This window comes from Podarcis filfolensis, assembly GCF_964270895.1.
Source record: "Podarcis filfolensis genome assembly, chromosome: 2".
NCBI classification, from domain to species: domain Eukaryota; kingdom Metazoa; phylum Chordata; class Lepidosauria; order Squamata; family Lacertidae; genus Podarcis; species Podarcis filfolensis.
The window spans coordinates 48,328,081-48,352,230 of record NC_139605.1 but is presented as its reverse complement, the minus strand read 5'-3'; the positions used below and the strand labels follow the sequence as shown (position 1 = coordinate 48,352,230).

At 39.5% G+C, this 24,150-nt stretch overlaps 1 protein-coding gene and 1 long non-coding RNA gene across 13 annotated transcripts in view; one reads left to right on the top strand and one right to left on the bottom strand.

Annotated features, from left to right (window-relative positions):
- The window catches only part of LOC310757877, a 518,075-nt gene that overhangs the window by 205,518 nt on the left and 288,407 nt on the right, over window positions 1–24,150 (bottom strand). The window lies entirely within an intron of this gene.
- Window positions 1–24,150, top strand: part of ATP2B2 (ATPase plasma membrane Ca2+ transporting 2) — a 353,226-nt gene that overhangs the window by 75,995 nt on the left and 253,081 nt on the right. For all 12 annotated transcript variants that reach the window (XR_014545439.1, XM_083603273.1, XM_083603266.1 and 9 more), the window contains exon 2: window positions 20,143–20,195. The gene's annotated coding sequence lies outside the window, so the exon portion shown is untranslated. The remainder of the gene's footprint in view (window positions 1–20,142; window positions 20,196–24,150) is intronic.

The window sequence follows — 24,150 nt, the reverse complement described above, 5'->3', positions numbered from 1 at the left end:
GGTGTCAAACTTTGGCTTCACACAGGTCACGGTTCAAATTTGAAATACCGAAGTCTTCCCCTGTCTAGCCCTGGTGGAGTTGTGAGTTCTATCAATGACACCACACATTAGTAATACCTATGAATGAGAATAGGCCATTGCATTTGATGAGTTTACCATCCAGTGAACTGTTTATGCATATCTGGGTTTTGTGTTTGCTTCTTGGAAGGGCTGATCATTAATCATATTCCTGTTCATACAAATTGTGGTGAGTCTGATTTGAAAATATGTGACTCAATGATACTGCTTTGGTTGAACTCACAACTGTGGTTTTTGGTGTGGTAACAGACAGGCATTAAGTAGAACCTGCAACAAAATGTTGCAGCATAGGGTTCTTGCTGTTGTTGCTGTGGTGATCACAGAAGAAGAAGAAGAAGGTAGTAATAGTAAAAGCGTGTCAACAAGTGTAACCTGTAACAAAATATGGTGGTGAGGGGCTCCAGTTTAATGATTCAGTCAGCTACTCATTCTCTTCTCCAGAATACTCCATTCAGTCCCCCTTCACACTGTGTGTTCCCCACACTCCCAACAGTCAGCTAGCATTCCATTCCCACTGAGCTAGCTCTGACTTCACTGGATTGCTTTGGGATTAATTTCTCCCCCTACTTATTTTTGTACTTAAACAAACCTTGAGATTTTTCTGAGTCTGCTGATATCTACGGTACTTCCTGTGTGTGGATTGTGTCATTTGCAAAAGGACTCACCTCTGTAAACAAATGAAAAGAGGGAAAGATCGTAATAGCCGCAGCTGGGGGGCAGGAAATCTTCACACCAAAGCTGTATCATCATTTGGAAAGACAGTGCTCTTCCATCTCTGCAACTTAGTGATGGCAGCCCATAAAAAGATGGGTTTCTGCACAACTTCATGCCACCCATTTTCCCAGTTGCTCCGCAGTACAGATAACTGCATGAAGGTCAGCAAAGTAAAGATGGGCATAACTACTGATTTTTGCACAGAAGGCCATGTTATGTTATAAACATAAAAACATACCTAACTTCATAGTCATCATAAGAAGCTGATATTGTGTGCCATTATGTTGAACTTTGATTGTAGCCCCTCATTTAATTCAAAATAGGGACATTTAAATTGAATGTTGGAGAACCCTAAATTCATCATTGTAAAATTGTATATTCTGAACCAGCCCTGTTACTCTCTTTATAATATTATTGGGAGTGTGATTGTCTGCTGCCACCTGGCTCACATTGCCCTCTTCAGTTTTTTAAATGTATCAGAGGTGAAAGGCCACAGTGCGATGGATTGCAGGATGTTGTAGTGAAAGGCACCAGCAAACATGTGTAGCAGCAGTATGTCAGCAGTATGAACCTGCTGTAGCACTCCATATGTTGTTGGACTCCAACCACCATCAGCTCCAGCCATCATGGCCATTGGTCAGGGACGATGAGAGTTGTAGTCCAGCCCCGTTTGGAGGGTCACAGTTTCCCCACCTCCTGGAATATATCCATCATCCAAAATGCACGGCTGCAGATGCAGTGAATAGAGGTAAGATGGAACACACAACCTGTGTTTTATAACCACTGGTTTTATATACAAGGCCATGTTATGTTATAAATACAAAAAGCATCTTACGTAACCTCACAGTGAAGTGGGGTTGTGAGAGGGTAGATATAGTGTGCCATTGAATGAGCCATTGTGCTGAACTTTTTAGATTCACTTTGCTGACAAAAGAGCAGTAATTCTGCTGGAGTTTCTTCCAAAATGTAATTCATCTTGAAAAGAGCTGCTTTCATTTTTCAGGGACTGTTACCGGAACATTGTGCCTATTACATGACAACTGCCTGCAAATGCTTCACAAAAATATACAGTAGTCTTGCAACTTATTCAGGGGCTACGTTCTGCGTATCACACCTAAAGCCAAAATCACATATAGTCAAAACCCATTGGGTTCTGTGGCAGGTGGGATTGCCACTGTAATTTTTCCTGAAACCCAGGCCCCTTTCCACCTCTTTTTTAATGTTTTTGCCATGCGTGTAAAGCTGAATGCGCATAAGATGTGGGCATACTGTAGTGTGCTATGTTGTTTTACATAGTAATTTAAAGTAATTTGTTTGGCATATGATCCTCATGGGTTTAGTGCCCATACTTAGATTCCCATAGGGCTTAACGGAGCCTTGTTTCTACACCCCCACCCCACATGTACATCAGTATGCATGCAGGTCTCATTAAAAATCATTATGGAAAGTTTGTGAAATGCTGATCAGCAGTAGCAGCAGTTATGGTGGGAACTGCTCTACTAACAATGGCATCACTGCAATTTACCTGGATGAGGCAGGGCTGCACGGAAGCAGGATGGAAGTGCCAGAATCACTCAAATGATGTGTCTGTGCAGCTGTGACCTCACCACCCTCCTGGCCTTGCCCCTGTCTAGGTAAGCTGCAGTGAGGTGGGTGTCAAGAGGGCAGTTTCTCAGCTCTACCCCAGCCAATGAGCCACTACTGATAGACAATCTTAAACATTTCCCCCCCTCAGACATCACATTGTGTTCAGAAGGACTTACCCAAGGGTAAATATGCGTAGCTATTACAGCCTTAATGGAGTACAGTATTCACACAGAATCATTAAACTATATAGAGGAGAAAATAAAGTTGCTCCGGAAGATGAATCAGCATTATTCTACCTCAGAGTCCATTGTACTGAATGGAAAATCTTTCCGCTTTAATAAACTTTGAATCAGGAAGTACATTTTTAATTATCATTAAATGTTCTGGTGCCCTTTCAATTATATTATTCTATGTGGATGGCTTTGTTTGTCATTTGGGTAATGTGGAATGGCTGCTTCAATTGCATGATATCTTCATTTGCATAGACTTGATGTGTCTGTTTCAGCAAACAGACGAATCTGAGACTTGGGTCTGCTACTCTACTACTACAAGCCATTCAACTCCAAGGTAGTAGAGAGGCTGCAACTAAACATAGGATAGGGTACCATATCAATCATCCTACCTGTGTGGCCCTTAAATAGCATTTTGGAGTTTGAGCGAATATGGACAGCCCATAACACAACATTGTTAAAACCAAAATAATTTTTGTCAGTTGAATTTGATTACATTTTGAGAAGGGTATGCAGACAACTCCCTCATCAGCCAAACTTGAAATTGAAAATAAGAAACTTAATGAAAAACTCAGGAGAAGAGATGAGAAGCAGGTTTGTTCCATTAGCCTTGCTGAAAGGCCAGCTCTGTCAAGCCTCCTCTATTTCAGTTGTCACCTAGTAGCAGTTATCCTAGCAGGCAGCCTCAGTGGGATAGATGAGAAGCAGGGCTGATTCCATCAGTTCTGCTGAAAGACCAGCTCCACCAGGCATCTCCTGTCCCTAAACTATTTCCAGCTCATTATTATACGAGTTCCTATTTAACACGAAGAACTGGCACCAGAGTTTGCTTTTCCCCCTCTTTCCTTCCTGATCCTTGTGTGTCATGTTTTGGGGTTTTTTTTAGTTGGTTTTGAAAAAGTTGTTACCCACAGTTAGCATTTCCACAACTATATGTTGTTGTTGTTTAGTCGTTTAGTCGTGTCCGACTCTTCGTGACCCCATGGACCAGAGCACGCCATGCATATACATACTCAATAATAGTTTCTGTTATCTTGCGACATACTGGACATAAAAGTTATACCTTTGAATCTCAAAGTGGATTCTCAGAATTCTTAGTTGCTCCTGGTAATCACGAACTAAATATTTGCATCTAGTTTTCGAATCCCTGGACATGCAAAATAGTCACAATTTAAAGTGATATTCAGGGGTCATGATATTATATGCAGTTGAATCAATGAGAGTTATGCATAAATAATTACTGTGGTTGAATCAACGGAACTGCTTGGGAAGATAATTTAGATATATCTGTCAATTTATATTAAAAAAAAAGACTACACAATATATTGCGGGACCGTATACCATGCATATTTTTATATGTCTTGTATTTCAATTTTTATATGCTAAGGATTTCATGTATTGCCAGTTCTCCCCCCCTTCACCTCATCAGACCCACCCATGAACTTTTATTTGCTGTTAATCCCACTTTATGATTTGGAAGTTACCCTTCTTAGCACCTGATGTCACAATGTTCCCAACACCCACTGTTGGTAGCTTGGCAACCCACCCACAAGAGGCTTGTGATTCATTCTCAGGTCCTGACATACCATTTGAGAACTGCTGACATAATTTCATGCATACAGCATTAAATGTGTACTTTATTGCCCTATTTGTCTGTAAAGGGCACATATTTCACTAGAATGATTCTACTCTTGGGCAGCTTTTAGCATGCCAAACTTTATGCAACTAATTTGCTGCAGAGTTAGTCTTGGCAAATAGGTCAGTAATTGAATTGCTGTAGAAGAGTAGTGTTGTAGAACACTGCTGTAGAAGTCCAGTGAAAACTGAAGTTCCTTCTTGAGAGAGAAGCCAGAGATTTTATCAATACAAAATGCATCACTCTTACCATATCTGCCTGGAAAGGTCTACTCACCTAGGTTAATAACCTTTAGGATCAGGGGGAAAAGAAGCCCTTTGCTGGGATTGTGTTGTGCTATAATTTGCCCCCAAATTATTGCAACAGGAATTTAGGCTTTGATTATATAAAAATTACTATTTTAAACCTAGGTCCTCAATTTATTTATTTTTTGCTTTTTCCTAAAGACAAAGTGGTACTCTAGTTGACAAAACACTGAATCTGGGAAGCCAAGACTCACTTTTTCCCTCCTAAAAAGTAAGGGGAAATTTGTGTGCGTCTTATGAAGCGAATGCAGGCTACCCCAGAAGCCAGAACAGCAAGAGGGATTGCTGCTTTCACTGCGCAGCGATCCCTCTTGCTGTCCTGGCTTCTGAGAGTCAGAATATTTTTTTTCTTGTTTTCCTCCTCCAAAAACTAGGTGCGTCTTGTGGTCTGGTGCGTCTTATAGAGCGAAAAATACGGTACTTTGCAACGAATGCATTAAAATTAAGCACGAGATAAATTGTAAGGAATACTGAAGATAATACATACATAGAAAATTTCGTGGTGCCAGGATGTTATAAAAGACTCATGATCATTTCTTCTGATGCTATAAGCACTAACCAACTGCTATGACCCTCCAGCAGTGCAAAGACTTACGGGGTCATTTCTTTTTTGCAGTTTGTCAGTCTTAAGTAAGGAATCTGCTATTCTCTCCCTTCCTCCCCCCTCCCTCCCTCCCTCCCTCTCTCTCTATAGCCTTCCCATACTTGCTTCCGAGACTCCTACCTGCTTGGCCATCATGTCTTCAATAGAAACAAAACTTCTAAAATCCAAGGAAAGGGGAACTTTCTAGTAACATTCACGATTGTTGCATTTGCTTCTCTTCCCATGTAGAATGTGAACCTAATAGTTCACTTCTGTATGCTTCTTCCAGAGCTTTTTTTTTTTTTTTTAAAGAGATTTACCTATGCTATAAAAAGTTGGGACAATGACAATAAAGATATCGTATCGTATCATAGCCATAAGACCTCCAGTACCTTTCCCATGCTCTTCCCGTTGCCAAGTACATTCCTCAAGGCAGTGTAACTTGATCAGCTGTTTTAGGGCTTCTGATGTCACAGTTCATCTGTGTTACTTTTGCAAGTTAGATATCCAAGTGTCTTGGCCTAAAGCTTTACTGTTCTGATGGTACAGCCTGCAATGTTACAAGGAGCCACCAGCTTCACAGCTGGCTATTTTGAGGCAGTGGTGAAGCGTGAAGAATGGTGATTCTACATTAAGATCCATTGGCAACTTTAAAAGTGAAAAAGTTATGTATTCACACAAAAGTTTTTCAAAGTCACATTGCAGATAGAGTTGAATTGTCTTGGAATCTTTTATTAGGAATAAAGGTAAAGGTAAAGGGACCCCTGACCATTAGGTCTAGTCGCGGACGACTCTGTGGTTGTGGTGCTCATCTGGGTTTATTGGCCGAGGGAGCCGGCGTACAGCTTCCAGGTCATGTGGCCAGCATGACTAAGCTGCTTCTGGCGAACCAGAGCAGCACACAGAGCAGCTAGGTTGGCAGCTCACCCCATTGTGGGGATTCGAACAGCCGACTTTCTGATTGGCAAGCCCTAGGCTCGTGTCCCTCTTTATTAGGAATAGATAGGTCTTTATAGCTGGATATACAGTAAGATGTGATGTTTCTTTCCCCATCCCCAACAGTACAAGAAGCAATAAATTAATCAAGCCCAAGATTCTTATAACCTTGAAAGTTCTGTTACAGGAATATATCAAGCTAGGAAGCCAAAACTGTTTATTTTATACACTCATACTTATAGACACAGAAGGAACAAAGTGTAGGGAATATTAAGTTGTACAAAGAAATAATAAACAAGAGAAAGGAAACACTGGTTTGGGATTAGGGGGCTTTTAATAAAACAATTTTAGGATTGGAGCTCATGTTTTCAGTTATGTGTGGATGATATTTGTACAAGATCTTCCCTGCTCTGGCAGGTGAATGTGGTGATAACAAGGCTTTCAGTCTTGCTTATGACAGTTTAGTATACAGGTAGTCAGAGAATGAAGACAGAAGAAATAAAGCAGAGGGTGGATACTTTTTTTGATGGGGTTCTTCAAATGGTATGGGTTTTTTTAAATGGCAGTGTTTCGCTACAAGATTGTTTTGTTAAGTTTTCATTTAGGTTTTGTTAATACCTAAACATTGCATTTCAGCGGACTTAAGATATTTTGTTAAAGTTTAATGTGTTTTACAAATTGAACCTATGCAGTCAGAATCATTGAGCTTTAATGGAGCTTGCTCCTACATAGGAAACTATGCATAGGAATGCAGGTGGGCAGTTCCTAATAAATTGAGCTTTATGCTATTACCTATCATTCTTTGATGTTTTGTATGTGCATTATTTATTTATTTATAAAAATATTTATATATTGCTAGTCATAAAAATATAAGAGCAGTTTACAACAGTTATATATAAAACAGTTCAATAAAAGCCATATAAATATGGAGATTAGCTGCTACGGAAATATGTATTCTTAATTGGATGCATAAGCCTGCCTGAAGAGAAGAGTTTTCAGCAGTTTTCAGTGTGTATGGATCTACACAGTTAAATGCATTTTAAGCCTCCCCTTGAGGGCATGGCTATGGGGGTTCTCACTTCACCGCTGGTCAGAAGTTAATTATTCTGTTCTATGCATACAGCAGGCTCACTTGATGACTCACACAGAGTTAGATCAATTGGTGCCTTTCTGTTTACAGAAGGGGCTTGGATCCAGCTAGAGGCTTCCAGAAACAGAACAGTGAGAAAGCAGCTGCAGTCCTCCATCCCTGCTGCTATTGGCATAAGATCCCCCAAACCTCAAGAGCAGGGAATTTTAGGGTCAAGGCAGTTGTGCTAAGCTAAAACTACCGTATTTCTCTAACAAAAGGCTGTAACACCTCAAACGCAATTACTTAAGTCATGGGCCACTGACGTAAACCAACTGATGAAAAGATCAAGTACTCATCTGCCTGTATATTTGAATGGGAAGTATATATAGCATATATTTGTGGTCAAATAATTGCATAAAAAAGTAAAGGTAAAGGACCCCTGACAGTTAAGTCCAGTCGCGAATGACTCTGGGGTTGAGGTGCTCATCTCGTTTTACTGGCCAAGGAAGCCGATGTTTGTCCAAAGACAGTTTTCCCGGGTCATGTGGCCAGCATGACTAAGTCGCTTCTGACAACACCAGAGCAGTGCACAGAAACGTCGTTTACCTTCCCGCCAGAGTGGTACCTATTTATCCACTTGCACTTTGACGTGCTTTCAAACTGCTAGGTTGGCAGGAGCAGGGACCAAGCACTGAGAGCTCACTCTGTCGCGGGGATTCGAACCGTTGACCTTCTGATCAGCAAGCCCTAGGCTCAGTGGTTTAGACCACAGTGCCACCTGCATCCCAATTGCATACTCATCATATAAAAATAAATAAAAGAATAAAAGAATAAAAGGGGAAAATGATGAGATACTTGATAAAGGTATCTTATCCACAACATTTAACTAAGCTTATATCACAGTTGCTCACTGGAAGGACAAATCGTGAAACTGAGGCTCCAATACTTTGGCCACCTCATGAGAAGAGAAGACTCCCTGGAAAGGACCCTGATGTTGGGAAGGATTGAGGGCACAAGAAGAAGGGGCCGACGGAGGACGAGATGGTTGGACAGTGTTCTTGAAGCTACAATCATGAGTCTGACCAAACTGCGGGAGGCAGTGGAAGATAGGAGTGCCTGGCGTGCTCTGGTCTATGGGGTCACGAAGAGTCGGACACGACTAAACAACAACAAATATCACAGTTATTCCCAAATCAGATAAGGATCATACAAAATGTGTGAATTGTCACCCTATATCCTTGATTAATGTTGATACAAAAAAATGAACATTGACACTAGCAAATAGAATCCAACAGGTAATTGTGGTGGTAATCGAGAGGGATCAGACCGACTTTATAAAAACAAGACAGGCTGCAGATAACATTAGATTAGTGGCAAATTTGGCTGATTTAAATAAAAATAAATATCAGTTTGTAATCATATCATTAGATGCCGAAAAGGCCTTTGATAAAATCTATAAACAGTATATGTTGTTAGCTTTAATTAAATTTGGATTTCCCTTGGAGTTCATAAAATAGATAAATAATGATCCACATCTAGAATCAAAGTGAATGGTATTATGTCTGTTTAGACATTTGTTTAGAGCCCCTGGCTAGTGCTATTAGACAACATCTAATAGCATCACGGAGCAGTTCACAATTCAGTTGAACATAAGTTAGTTTTATTTATACTTTTGTTTATTTCAGAACCTCAGACTAGTATACCCATCTTGATGCAAATGATAGACGCTTTCGGTAAAATATCAGGTTATTCTGTTACTTGGTCCAAATCAGAATTGATGCCAATAGGTCAAAGTTTGTTTACACACTCATTCAAGGAATATCAATTTTGGGTATGTTCCGTATCTATTAAATATCTAGGTATGTTAATACCAAGAGATATAACACAGTTAGTTACAGTTAATATGAATAAATTAATAAAAGGTTTCTTCAGATATTGATAGGTGGGAGTCATTGAACCTTGCCCTTTGGTGAAGGGTGAATGCTCTGAAAATGAACTCTGTTCCCAGATTCATTTATATCCTGAGAGGACTTCTGGTTTTTATATCTGGATCATATTTTCAAAAGATAAACTCATTGTTTAGGAAATGTCTTTGGGGCTCAGCATCACCAAGAATATCCTTGCAGAGAATGAAACTACAAATTAAAGGAGGAGGTTTCAGAATCCCAAATTTGGAATTATATCATTATTTAATATAAACATTAAAAAGTACTTATTTTGTCTCCAGATTTATTCCACTATGCATTATTGAGAAGACGTTCTCACAAGGTATTCAGTGACCTTTTGTTATTTCAAAAAATCATATCCATACCAAAAAATATCTTGAGAAACAACATTAAGTTTAGTGCTGCCCCAGAAATATTCAATACATATTTTTTTTAAAATGGCCACATTTGAAGTTAAAAGATCAAACGTATTTTATGGTTCTTCAGAATATCTTTCCTAAATTTATATTATCCAATTAAATTGTGAAAGCCAATAAAACATGGAAATGTTCAGAACAGTTTTTTTTAATCTGCATATGCCCTTATTTGGGGTTTCTCATACTGTTCCCTGAGCAATATCCAGATGTGTGTAGGATATAAATGCAAAGATTTTCACACCTTCTGATTTCTCCACAGGGAACCATCTCTCTAAAGTTCCTTGGTTGAACATTACTGAACTAAATATATTACATGCCAACATGATTCCACCCCCCCCCATTTTGGTCTGTATTGGTCTGTGTTTGTGTGTAATTGCAGAATTCAAAGCTCAGTTTGAAATGAGGAACCTTAGTTTATTAAAATATATTCAGCATGCCAAATTACAATCCTGGTTTCCACTAGATTGTCTTGTAGACTTTAGCGAGAAGTGAAAAGGTGCAACCGAGGTCAGAATTCTTCCTCTGCATACTGTATTTAAATATGTGTTAATAATGACAATAGTTTTATACTTTCATTGGGGTTTTTCCAAGCTCAGTAATGTCAGTCAACTATGATCTAGATGGCTTCAGTTAACCACGACTTTTAGACAAATGAACGTTACTTGATGCTTCATCATTTTATATGAAGACAGAGCCAATGCTAACTCACAAGCCACATACTGTGAAACAGTTGTGAAGTTGTGAAGTGTAGCCATAGTGCAACTAATAAAATAGCTCCACTATAAAGAAGGTTGTCACAAGTGACCTATTAAAATTAATGGGATTTCAGATATTTCCAGCTAACTTGTTCATTGATTCCAATAGGCCTTAATTTCCTCAGAAATTTCTACTCAGAAATAAGCCCCATTGAGTTAAATACTATTTCCAAGTAAGTGTATTGCCGCCTGAACTGGAAGTAGCTTGAATCCGGACTGCCTACCCACCAGTGGGGGTATCATGTGAGTAAAGTTCCATTCACAAGTAGCTCCTGCTGGCAGAGGAAATATGATCTTTATTGGCTGCTCTTTCATTGTGTCTGCATGCTATGGAATGTTGTGGGGAAGCTTCAGAATAGTGGAGTTTCCTCCCACAAGTAGGATTCTTCACTGGACTGCAAGTCTTGCATGAATGGAAGCTGCTGTTCTATTCATGGAATTAAGAGGAAGACAGCATCTAAGTCATTTTCTTAGCTATATTTTTCCTAAGCCCCCTAAAATAATTTATATTTACATTTATATTTTGGATAGAAGAAAAATGATTTGTAGCATGGTGAAAAAAAGAAACTATGCTAATAAATACTCGGGAAGAGAGAGAGAGAGAAAAAGAGTGCCATTGGAAATTGGAGCATTAAACACAATAGATCAATGACAGTTGGTCACTGTGAATATTTCAATGACAGAGAAGAAAGAAATCTGAGAAGCAGAAGTGTTCTACGACTCCTTGGGAAATGGTGATAGGTAGACTTCAAAAGGTTCTGATATTCATTTCAAGTCTTCAAAGTCTGGTGTTTGATAATCACAAAAAAAGAGTGGTTATGTGAGAATTTTTGTTCTTCATGTGCCAGTAATCTTAGAGAATGTTTTCATGTAAGAATTCAGCAGTGGCTCCCCCCGCTCCACTTTACATGAAAACTCTGTTTGAATTTCTGGTATAGAAACTTCTCGACCTACAGTTTATTGCCCTTTGTGATTACCTTAACCTGTTTATCTTATTTATTTCAAACATTTATAAGCTGTGCTCACATCTTTCTTGGATTCCAGAGAAAGGTACATAAACATTCAAATAACAATCCAAAATCAAAACTAACAATAAAAAACAACATTGAAAAGGTCTGAGAAGTAATAAACTAAAAAGCTATTCAACCACCTCAACCAATGCGTTCTTTTTAAGAAATAAAAAACTGGGCAAATAAGCAAGAAGAGGATGCAGTGTGGGTGCCTGCCGCACTTCCTTTAGGATGGGTATTAGAAAGGCAGGGTTCTATCACTGAGGAGGCCTTCTCCTTTACAGCTGCATTATACACATCCCCTACAGTTGGAACCTCGAGAAGGCCTCATCTGAAGACCATATTGCATCTTCCTCCTCCTCATCATTACTCACCCTTCACCCTAGAAGGTACATCTCTTTTTATACCAAATCGACCCATGTGTTAAAATTATTGGCTGATGTCCTGTTTCAGCTACCAACCCTGTCAGAGGTGAGAACATGAGGAAAGGTTTTTTTCAGCTGTTGTGCCCCAATTGTGTCATGCCATTCATGGGAAGGTTTGCTTGGAGCTGTTTTTGTTATCTGTTAGGCACCAGAGATACTTCTTAAAAACAAAGCAAAAAAACCCAAGCATTTTGAATCTCCCAATAAATTTTAAACTGAATTTTAATCCACCATTGTCATGCTTAATGTTATTCTATTTTATTGTTTTTCTTGTACTTTTGCAACATACATACATGTACTTCTAGCCTTTTAATTTATTAAGCCATATACATATATATACACACTGTACTTTCATGTTCTGGTCAGATGCTGCTTTCCACAGAGAAGGCGAGTCAGAAGGTCAGGACCATGGATAGCTCTGAATGAGCAATTTACTCCAACAGAAGTTGCAAGCAGTCTGAGGCCTTTTAAACCTCTGCCTCTAGACTATCTCTTATTGGAGACTTCCGGCACTGCCGCCATGGTGGACAGCGGATCCCATGATAGTGGATGCCAGTCATGCAGTTAATTAAGGATAATCTGGGAGTAATTATCCTGACAAGTCCCACCCCCTGGGTTGAAGGGGGGAGAGCTTTCACTCGCAGATCATCCGATAACTGCCTCTCGCTCCAATGGAATGCGAGGGTAGGGATGCAGAGTGCATAGCACTGTATGTATTGGAAACTCCCCAACACGGTCGCCATGAGCGGAGGTACTTCTGTTTCTTTTAAGATGGATCTGAATTTGGGCTTAATAAACAGACGTCTCTGGATGAAGAAGAAAGATAACCTGCTAAATGAATCAGCCACTGGGTGCCAAGGTTTTGATCTGGAGAGGACTCTCGTCATAATTGAATTGCTGTGTAAGTGAAGGGGAGCCTTTGTTCTCTTTTTTCATTATATTTGCTATGCTATGATTTGGCAAGCCTTCACTGAAGAAGAACTAATTAATTAATTAATTAATTACTAATGGAATGAAATTATTAATGGATTACAACTATATATGGAATGCAAGAGCGATTCAAAAAGAACTTTATAATTTTCTTTACGGAGTACTTGAAGAAATAGGCTTTGTGATATACTGTGGTGATTTGTGGTATTGCCTACTAAAGAGGGCTCTGATTTATTATGGTTTTGGTGAGACACCAGCTTGTTAGAAGATTGGAAAGGATCAAAAGAAGACAAATGCTGGAAGTATGCCAGGAGTCACGGCTGGACGCTGGAATATTTTCAGTTTTCGAAAGGCAAAATGGAGAAGTTGTGGCATAATGAGAATTGAGTCGTCGAAGGAGGGGCAATGTTGAAGAGGATTGATTGATTATAACATGAAGGAAAGGATGAATGTAAACAAATATTTCACACAGAAAACTACAGGATATAAATTCCTATTGCAAGTTAATGTATATGGCTTTGTTAAATATGAACGAAAGTCATCACACCAGTGGCTGCTAAAATAAAGGATTAAGACTGGAATTGTTGTATTTGGACTAATTAAGAGAATTGGAGCAGGACCAAGGAATACATCAACTCCTGATAACCGGAACACGGGAAGTCATCCAAAAATGTTGAATTCGGAACTGATAAATTGGCTCTTTTGATTGTATTATGATTTGGGATGATTAGGTATTGTATTAATATGGCCTCCATTAAACTGTTATTAATGAAAATCTAATAAAAGTTACTTAAAAAAAATAAAATAGACTGTTCCTTAGTGGCAATACCTCCTTGTTGATAACTTCAGATTCTTAAAGGGACAAACCACTGGTCTAAAGATAGGCATTCCTCCCCCATTCCATAGCCTTGCATTTGGTGCACGTTCTGTGCCACTGTGTCAGTGAAGTAATGTGGGAGGCACAAGACCCAGAGGGTCCTGGCTCTGGTTTTGTAGGCCTGTTGGTATGGAAGGCTGTTCTGAGAGCTTTTGTCTGAAAGTCTCAGGAACAGTGGTCTCCTGGGCTCCAGCAACCAGCTCAAGGCATGAGAGCAGAGAAATAATTCACAACCTGCACTGCTGCAATTTAATCTTACTCATAGATTTTAACAGTCATACCATTTTATTGTTAAAGTCAAGAAGCGGCTGTTGTATGATGATTAGTTCAGTTAAACAAGCAAAAATAAATAAATACTTTAAATACTTTTCAAAATCTCATTGGAAATGCCAGGCAAAACTGCTTCTCTTTACTCAGTTTTTTGTTCCTTAGTTTGGAAGGTTCTAGATATTTGTAGTTTCTTTCAGTGGATGGGATGTGTTAGACCTGCCTTTTACATGAATGGATAATAATAATAATACTTGTTTCTGAAGTTTGACCTGCAAGATACAAAAAGGTAGCAGTCTGCAAACATATAGGTATTGTGCAACTACTGTTTTTGTTGTGTTTTGGTTTGCAGTGCTTTCTATGCCTGGATACTTTGTGATGAATAACAAACATCAGCAGTGCAGATTTAGAAAAGTTCTTGCCAAGACTATGCAGCAAATACTCTTGGCAACTTCTGCTGCAGGGATAGTATTAGACAAGGAAAATAGCACAGACTGAAAAGCCAGTAAGCATCCTTCATTAGAATTTTCTGACTTTACATGTAGAGGAATGGTACCAAACTGGTGAAACTTCAGTTGTTTGGTGAAACTTGTGCTTCAGAATTCTGAAATTAGAGTTCTTTTTTTTTCTTTTTCTTTTTATACCTGATAAAGAAACATGTAACATGCCTAAGCTTGATTTTCGTTTTGATAAAACTACGGTTTGGGGGTAAATAGAGGTGGAATAGTGGGATCCCATGACCAGGAGTTTGGATTTGATATCCCGCTTTATCACTACCCTTAGGAGTCTCAAAGCGGTTAACAATCTCCTTTCTCCTCCTCCCCCACAACAAACACTCTGTGAGGTAAGTGAGGCTGAGGGACTTCAGAGAAGTGTGACTAGCCCAAGGTCACCCAGCAGCTGCTTGTGGAGGAGCAGGGAAGCGAACCCGGTTCACCAGATTATGAGTCTACCGCTCTTGACCAGTTAATAGGAACAAAGATCTAGCAGCACTTTTGACACCTTTAAAGGGTATGGAATATAGTGAGTGTCCCCCTCAAATGAGCAAAATTGGTCAGGTGAAAAATGCAAGATGGCAGTCATAAATAATTATTTAAATTCATTTTCCCATCTCCTTTGCATTCAGTTATAATATAATGCTGGAAGTTACTGTTGTCTATAGCTGCAACCACTAGAAAATCACCAGCAAGTTCTTGTGGACATATCTTTAAATGTCATGTTGTTGTTTAGTCGTGTCCGACTCTTCGTGACCCCATGTACCAGAGCACGCCAGGCACTCCTGTCTTCTTTAAATGTCATACTTGCCCATGAACATACTTGCCCATGCATTTTGAGACCGTCATGGTAGCTCATCCCAGATTTATTGTTTCTGTAATCTGCAACTCCTGGTCAGTCCATGGAAAACCACTCAAATAGCAGCCTGAAAATATGTTTGCTTCCCAGTGGTGAATAAAACCATTAGTGATGTCAGTACTATAATCTGTGCATCCTCACAGCCATGGTATTTATACATAGAAGGTCATGGGACGTGGATGGTGCTGTGGTCTAAACCACTGAGCCTCTTGGGCTTGCCGGTCAGAAGGTCATCAGTTCAAATCTGTATGATGGTAGTGAGCTCCCGTTGCTCTGTCCCAGCTTCTGCCAGCCTAACAGTTCAAACGCACACCAGTGCAAGTAGATAAATAGGTACCGCTGCAGAGGGAAGGTAAATGGCATTTCCGTGTGCTCTGGCACTCACCACAGTCCTCCGTGCACCAGAAGCAGTTTAGTTATGCTGGCCACATGACCCGGAAAGCTGTCTGTGGACAAATGCTGGCTCCCTTGGCCTTTACAACTTTACAAAAACCTGCAGCTTTACTGCATTTAAGCATCATCCCTTATTTTTTTGGCTACCTATAATACATTCGATAATGACATCTCCAGCAATCTGTTGTACTTTTGTCATTAATTGCTACTGTTCATACAGTTACCAGAAACTAATTAAAAGGCAACAACTGATCTCATGTGAATATTATGTTGTTTAAAGCTGGCTTATTAAATTAGGAGTAGCTCTTAGTGAGAAGAAATTGTTATATGAACATGAAACTTGACACTGCTATCTTAAACATCAGAAGTGCTATGTTGCAAGGCTAGCTTACCGATAGGCGACTCACACTTCCAAAATGTTCCTTTATAGAATCCATTTTATTATGATGTCTGCAAAAGTATACTGAACCTTCTGTTAATTTTATTCCAACTGTAACAATGTACTCCAGACAGTAATTATCTTGATTATTTGTATGTTGTTGTTTTCTAAAAGCTAATAAACATATCCTTAAACAAAACAAAAAAAGAAATACTATTTATGAAGGCGGGAATTTTGTGATCATCTCAGTGATTTCAATATATAAACAATTTATATATTTATGCCATGTCCACAAGCACATTTTTGCATTCTGGAACAAAAACGAGAAGTATGAGATTTGACCCTGGATAGACTATTTACATAGAGTTATATAGTATTTCTAACACCTATTACCTCATTATCTAACATGCCAGATTTCCTTGCTTCCTACACAGAATTTTGCCTTAAGGCTGTCCAGTCAGACTGTTGCTAACCAAAGTTTTGCTTACTTTGTGTTTGTTCAACAGTGCCAGCTCATATTTCTGGATATATGTCCTCTGAGAGAGAGAGAGAGAGAGAGAGAGAGAGAGAGAGAGCGCTGTTTTTCCTAACAACCCCCTTGACTCATGTAATAGAATGAGGAAACTTGGCACTTACAGCTTTTCAAATTCATCACCTGATGAGATGTGACAGTAGATGCGCCATAGCCTCCGAGAGGCCTCTACTGGCATCCCTTTTGACATATTGCAGTAACATGGCAGCTGTCAGCTTTGTTTTATAATGCTATAATTACTAATACTAGAATCCTAAACATTTTTATTAAAAGAATAGAAGTAAACATTTTCTATTAGGATCACACAGTGCTGAACAAAGCAGTACAGCCTTTTTAAAATGCAGCAACAACCAAACCCTGATGAAAATAAATTCTTGAGAATTAAAATGAGAATTCACTATGCAGGTTGCTCTTCCACTGCCACTGGGATGAAGATTGAGTGGGGTGGAAGGTGGGGGAGAAAGTAGGGCACAGCATCTCATGGTAAAAGGTAAAGGGCCCCTGGATGGTTAAGTCCAGTCAAAGGTGACTATGGGGTGTGGCGCTCATCTCGCTTTTCAGGCCAGGGAAGCCAGACAGCTTTCTGGGTCATGTGGCCAGCATAACTAAACCGCTTCTGGTGCAATGGAACATGACAGAAGCCAGAGCATACAGAAATGCCATTACCTTCCCGCCTCAGCGGTACCTATTTATCTACTTGCACTGGTATGTTTTTGATCTGCTAGGTTGGCAGAAGCTGGGACAGAGCAACAGGAACTCACCCCGTCACGCGGATTCAAACTACCAACCTTCTGATCAACAAGCCCAAGAGGCTCAGTGGTTTAGACCACAGCGCCACCCGCATCCCTAGCATCTCATGATCCTTACAGCATTGGACAATTCCAAAAGCCTTTATGTGTCCTTCTATAGCCCAGGCTTCCTGACCAGCAAGGCCCTAGAGCTAGCCAAAAATCAGAGAGTTTCCAGATTTTATGGTGAGGGACATTGTAATGATCCATTCCTTGATTGTAGCAAGGATCCCAGGAGACTCTGGTTGCAGGAAAGCCTAGTGCCAGGATTTCTACTTAATTTGTGGCTCCCCACTCCTACATAAAACAGCAGATCGACAAAGTAAGCCAATAACTAAACATCCATTAAGCTATCAGCAATTAAAAGGGAGAGACCAATTATCACAAAAACCATAAAATGCCATTAAAAGACTGAGTAAACAGGATGGACTTCACTTGGCACCTTAAAAATGGCAATAAGGGTGTTAGGTGAGGGTGTTAGGTGGACATTCTTAGGTACGGATTTCATAACTTGGGTGCCACTACAGAGAAAGCCTTCCAACAGCAGATGGTTCTCTTAAGATCTTAATTGATAGGAAGCTTCATTTGGGAGAAGGTAGTATTTCATGTGGAACTGCGATCACCAGAATTATCCACAAAATCTACCAATCCATGTGATGAATGTTTACGCAGTCACTTCTACAGTGGGGAGAGTTGCTACCAAGGTAGTGTTTAAATCAGGCCCTTTCCACTTAGTAATTTTCAGTGTGGTACCATTACTCAGTTTCTTTATTAAGGGTATATGCAGATTCATTTCAAGAGTTTTAGAAGATTTTTCTCAGAACATAATTTATTTTCTATTTGAAACATCCGAGCTGACAGAAATATTGTTCCAATATTGACTGTGTATATAGCAGTATTTTTCTATGCCTGCAGGATAATAAACAAAGCAAGTTATTTCCCATCCCCAGCTTGGCATTTGGATATTTCTGTATATTGGAGAAAGCTATTCTCTTGGTAACAGCACCTTGAGTATATTTTAGGAATTATAAGTACATTTATGCTTACACATTTTTTTCTTTGGCTGTTGGGTGTAGAGCTAAAAAGAACTGAAATAACAAGACAGCAGCATTATCAGTATGGCAGGATTTAATATTGTGCAATTGAAAAACTGAGATTGGAAACATTTTGTAGCTCATATTCAAAAGTGTTTAAGGGGTTCATAATGACTGTGGCTCTTTTTGTATTGAAAATAAATGACCCGACACAGCAATGCAAATGTCTGAATAAAGTGTAGTTGTTTTAAAAATGGTCTAAGTGAAGTAGCTTTCATAACGTTCCATGCACCTCATTTTAGCGTTTTAGTATTTTACAGTCAGAACAAAAACATTTTTTAAAAACAACAACACCACACATTTAAAATAAGTTTAATAGGTAGTTTTCTATCTGAAAAGGATGAAGACATGGCATTTATTCCAATAAACTCAAGGAGAACCATATCCAAGCCAACAAAGACAGAAAAGAGGAGTGGAAGATCTGAGGTCAAATTAAAATTTGCAAAAAGCAGAAACTGCAGAAAGCAGTCCTAACCATTAAAACTGGAGCAGACTGCAAAAGTTTGTGGTAAACTGGCAGAAGTAAATTTCAGCTTAGAAGCAAGATGGGACAAGCCTGGAAAGAACCAGCAGAATGGCCTTCTTATATGACTCAAGACACTCTTAGCAAATATGTGTGTTTGTGTACAGAGGTTATTCTTTGTTCCCCACAGCTGTCCAGAGCTGAGAATGCATTTCCTTGTAGAGGCTCAAATTTGCATATTCTAAACAATACTGGGAAAAGAATTCACATAGGTATGTGCTGCTGCTTGTTTAAGAATTTGTGAAGAATATTTGAAGTGTTAAGGATTGATCATCTGTCCAGCTGCTCACAGTGCTATGCAGGTGAGGGCCTCTGGCAGATGTCAACTCATCAGGGCTGCTGGCGGATGCATGACTTGTCATCGTTCTGTGTGATGTAGGAATCAGGCTTTAGTGTGCTGGCACATACCCTTTGGAACTCCTTTCTGTTATGTATCAGACAGACACTTTCAATACTACCTTTCTGCTGTCTATTGAAGACCTTCCTTTTTCAACAAGCCTTCAACAAGTTCTCTCTCTCTCTGAGCTGTTATTTTACCAAACACTGAACAGAGAAGGTAGAAATAAGTTTTTGGTTTGTCAGTTTTCCATTTCAGTATAATCAGTCTTCCTCTGCTCTAAATCGCCAATCAGCGATTATTCCTTCTGCTCCCATAATCAGGCTATTTGTATGCTGATCATTTGTCTCTACAGCAACTCACTATCATATTGCAATGCACTGCTGCTATTTTGAGATGGTGCCCAAATCATCATATTTATAGTTTATCTTTTAGGTGTTATGCCATAACTTTACTTGGAATTATGTAAATCCACATAGTCAGCAAAACCATCTGAAAAAGGAAATCAATAAGTTTTGTTTTCTCCTGCAAGGTGTCTGATCACCAACACGTGCCTAATTATTCATGCTTTCTGCCAACTGTCATTAGGTGCTGAAAGGCATTCTGAATGTCTGCAACCAAAGGTTTAAATGGTCTAATCTTAACAACTGAAGCGCAACAAATTTTCACTGGCTATTTTTTTTAAATGACAACAATTTTTTTTTTGGGATTAACACAGTTTAGATTAAATGTTACTTGAAACCAGAAAATAAACTGAAATAGCAGTAACTTTCCAATGCTTTGGAAATAGGCTGTATTGTATTGTACAGGTAGTGACTCTTGCAAACCTACGTCCTTTTTAAAGTGAAGGCTGTTCTTGTTACTGCTGCACTTCCAATATGTTTCCTGAATTTTCTTTGCTATGAAACTTGCAGTGTTAAAATAGCAATTTGTCATTATCAGAGACTACAACTTGTTTGTTTATATTTTACTTTAGGACCCACATACCATTGTATGAATACCAGGCAACCATTAGATTACATGCTTATGGTAAGTTTTCTATTTCTTCAGCATGTTTCATGGCCTTGATGTCATTGCTTACATTCATTAATTATGCTCATTATGCTCATTGAGCGCAGTTTATCATTTAAATAATCCCTCGAAACCACTTGAACAATATCTGAGACTGATACTTCCCAGCTTAAGTACATCCAATTAAGTATATCTTGGTGCTTTTTTTGGCTGTAGTACCATATATTTGGAATGCCATTGCCAAAGAGGAGCTTCTCTGGTGCCACCTTGGATATGTTTTTCTGTCCTTTTGTTGTTTTAATTGCTTTGAATGTTGCATTCTATTGCATTCTTTTCATCCTGTTAGCTCATGCTGAATGCTGAACAACCAATTTAATTAATAAAAAAGTTATTGTTGTGTTGCTGCAATGTTCAAGTTCAAAAACATATTAAATGTGCATTATTAGTATACTGATATAATAAACTGCCTTGACATGGGAGTGGGGCCTAAACCAATCTGTTTCATACACAGTTTATGCTCACAAAGGAGTCTCATAGGCTTAATAGAGCTGTCTACCACCCACCCCCCATGCTTGCACACAGGTTACTCTGCTTTATCTCTCTCTCCCACCTTTGTGAATGCAATGAAGCAGTGCAAAGGATCATTAAGGGGAACAAGAGATGGGGGGCACTTCCACATGGCAGCTTACTGTGGACACTGCTGCTGTAGAATGCAAATTTCATGTAGTGTTTACATGACATTACCTTCATCAAAAATGTTGATGCCCAATACAGTGGTACCTCGGGTTAAGAACTTAATTCATTCCAGAGGTTTGTTCTTAATCTGAAACTGTTCTTAACTTGAAGCACCACTTTAGCTAATGGGGCCTCCTGCTGCCGCCGCGCTGCCGGAGAATGATTTCTGTTCTCATCCTGAAGCAAAGTTCTTAACCCAAGGTACTATTTCTGGGTTAGCGGAGTCTGTAACCTGAAGCGTCTGTAACCTGAAGCGTATGTAACCTGAGGTACCACTGTATTCCTTTTTTCCAATGGGATCCCAATTTACCATTTCTGTGCAAAATCCAATAACTAAAAAATTGAAACCATGTGGAAATGGTAAATCCAGATTAAATGGGGAAGAAATGTATGGAATCATGATTATCATTATTATATTTACAAGATGTCAATTGCAAAGAAGTGTGGTGCCAGCATATGATGAAATTGTACAATGGAGGCATGAGATACACTTTGGTGGGGAGGGAATTCCTCAATTTAGGGGCTGCCATGGAGAATGCCCTGTCCAAGGTCACTACCCCAGAACCTCTGAGGGTGGTGGAACTATCAAGAGGGCTCCGAAGGGTGTAGCGTGGTTAGCTAGTACCCGGGGCATGCACACACTGGGGGGGGGGGCGGGGTGCAGAGGGTGAATGGAGCATGACATGAATCTGTATCTGGTTAAATTTATTACTGGAATAGGAGAGACTGAACAGCTTTAAACAGCTACTGAGCCCTTTTCGATAAAAAGAAATAACATTTTACTTAATATTGCAGGTTATATAGACCCATGCAGTCAGTGTGTGTGTGTGTGTAAAAATTAAATCAGTAACCCTTTTAAAAATAGCACCAAAAACACTGAAAACAATTTAAAAGCACGTGCGCGCACCCCCCCCAAAGTACAACACCCAGCCTCTGAAGATTGCCCCAACAGCCAGTTAGTGGCCAAAGCCTTGCCTTAACAAAAAAATATTTGCGTTAGCAAAAGGAAAGCAGAGAAAGGGTCATCTTAGTTTCCTGTGAAAGGGAATTCCACAATCTGGGGCAGCCACTATGCTCACTGTCCTCTCCAGATGTGCCTTTGAAGGTGGTGGGACCAAAGCCCACCTGAAGATCTCAAAGCCTGGGTAGGCTCATATAGCCTGGACCCAAATCTTCAAATATTCTAATAGCCTGGACCCAAGCCATATAAGGCTTTATATGTCATAACCAGCACTTTGATTTCTGCCCAGAAAGGGACCAGTAGCCAGTGGAGCTGTTGTAATAAAGAGCTGTTCTTCTAGTAACCAGTTCCAGTCAGCAATTTGTTCATTCAATGCAAGCATTTCAGCTTGCCAGATGGAATGATTCTCCATCTCCTCCCCCTTATGTGCTATTCTGGGCTTTTTTTGGGGTGGGGCAGTGTGGGTATGCAGTGGAAGGTGAGGAGGGAAAGCCCCATTGTGCTAGTGGAAGTCCTTATGTGGGCTTCTACTAATGGGCCTTGTTAGTTGAATTTGGCCCATGGCTTTTACTGGAAGATGCACAGCGGACAGGCAGAAATTCATTTGCCATATAAATTGTGAGTTGACTTTTGGCATCTAAGAATAAAACAATATTGTGCCCTTTATCACATTGAATAATTGGACTGCTGCAATGTCATCTTCTTTCCTTTACTGGTGTGATGAATTTGTGCCAGAGTGCTGGCCAGGAATAGCAACCCTATATATGCTAGTCATTGACCTCTTTCTGTGAAGATTGTAGACAGTAAACAGCTTTTCCTGGATGACAGGATAAGGATTGCTAGGATTGGGGAGGGGCAAGGGGAAGGCCAAGGTTTTAAGGCCAGCCGTGATCTTTTAATCTTCTTCACTGGTTCACTTTAAGTTCAGTCAGCCATTGGAAACTCCACATGAGACTGTCAGGGTAATTAATAGACTTATTTAGTGAAATTCCTTGATGTACTTTCCATCGGCCCATTTAGGTAGGAAGACACAACACCCAGTCACACCATTTCCATTAGCAGCTAGAGGCAGTAATATTATAACAAGAAATATTACACTAGGTTATGCTTTATTTATATGCCATCTTTTGTCCCAAAGGCCCCCAAAGGGATGAAAGGCTTATTAATACAAAATAAATATGCACTAAATGCACAATAAACAAAACAAAACAATCAAAACAATATAAATGAGTAAAGTCATAAAATGGCCAATAACCACGCAGCTTTGTATTAGGAATGCCAGTTAATCCTTTGGAAAACAGACAAACAGAACAACAACAACCTGCTAATCAAGCTACACTTATTTCTTACTCAGGGTATACTAACTTCCCTTCTGTTGGTCACCTGGCAGGGACAGGTTCCACCAACAGGTTCTTACCCTGGGACAGAAACAATTTTTCTCTCCCACTGCAGCCAACCATTTGTGGAAGTGCATGCCTTCTGAGAAAATAATATACTAAGGAAAGTTAGGTTGTTGGAGATAAAGGAAATTTATTGGGTTTCTTTGATATGTTGATTCCATGACTAGATTCCAGCTAAAGTGGACCAAGGTGGGAGAAGCAGCAAGTCCTCAGAGGGAAGCCAGGAGATGGACGATTGTTCAGCTAGGCACTCTCAGTTCACGAAAGAGTTTAGAAAGAAGGAGAGAAATAAAAACAGATTTTCAGAATAAGAGCCAGTGCTTTGTTTCTAAAAAAAAGTGTTTTGGGGCACTCTCATTTTCCTACTCATATTGAAATACTGCCCCTCGATGAGGCCAAACTTAGATTCACAAAATGTTTAGGGGTATGCATCCCCCCAGAAAAAAAGCACTGATAAGAGCTATAAATAGCAAGCAATGAGAACAAAGGATAACAGAGAGGAATTAAAAATTGATTCTTCATGAAAGACAAGAGGAAAATGTTAACATGTCACCCTCTGCTCCAACCTGGTGCCCTTTAGATGTGGTTCAACAACAATTCAGAGAGCCCTAGCTGATCAGGCCTCTGTGAAAGGTCAACCAGGTCGATACAATTAGTTTTACTCAGTTTTTGCTATAAAAAAATGGTGGCATTCTCAATGTTTTTCTTATGCAGGTCATTTTTGGGATGTAAGAAGCAAGAGGCAATAATCCTGCCAGCTTAATTCATGCTTGTCTTCTTCATTTCCAAGACTGGAATGCAGAACCAAATAAACTTTACTAGGCTATTATTCAGACTGAGACTGAAGGGATAATTCATTTTATCTTGCCAATTTGTC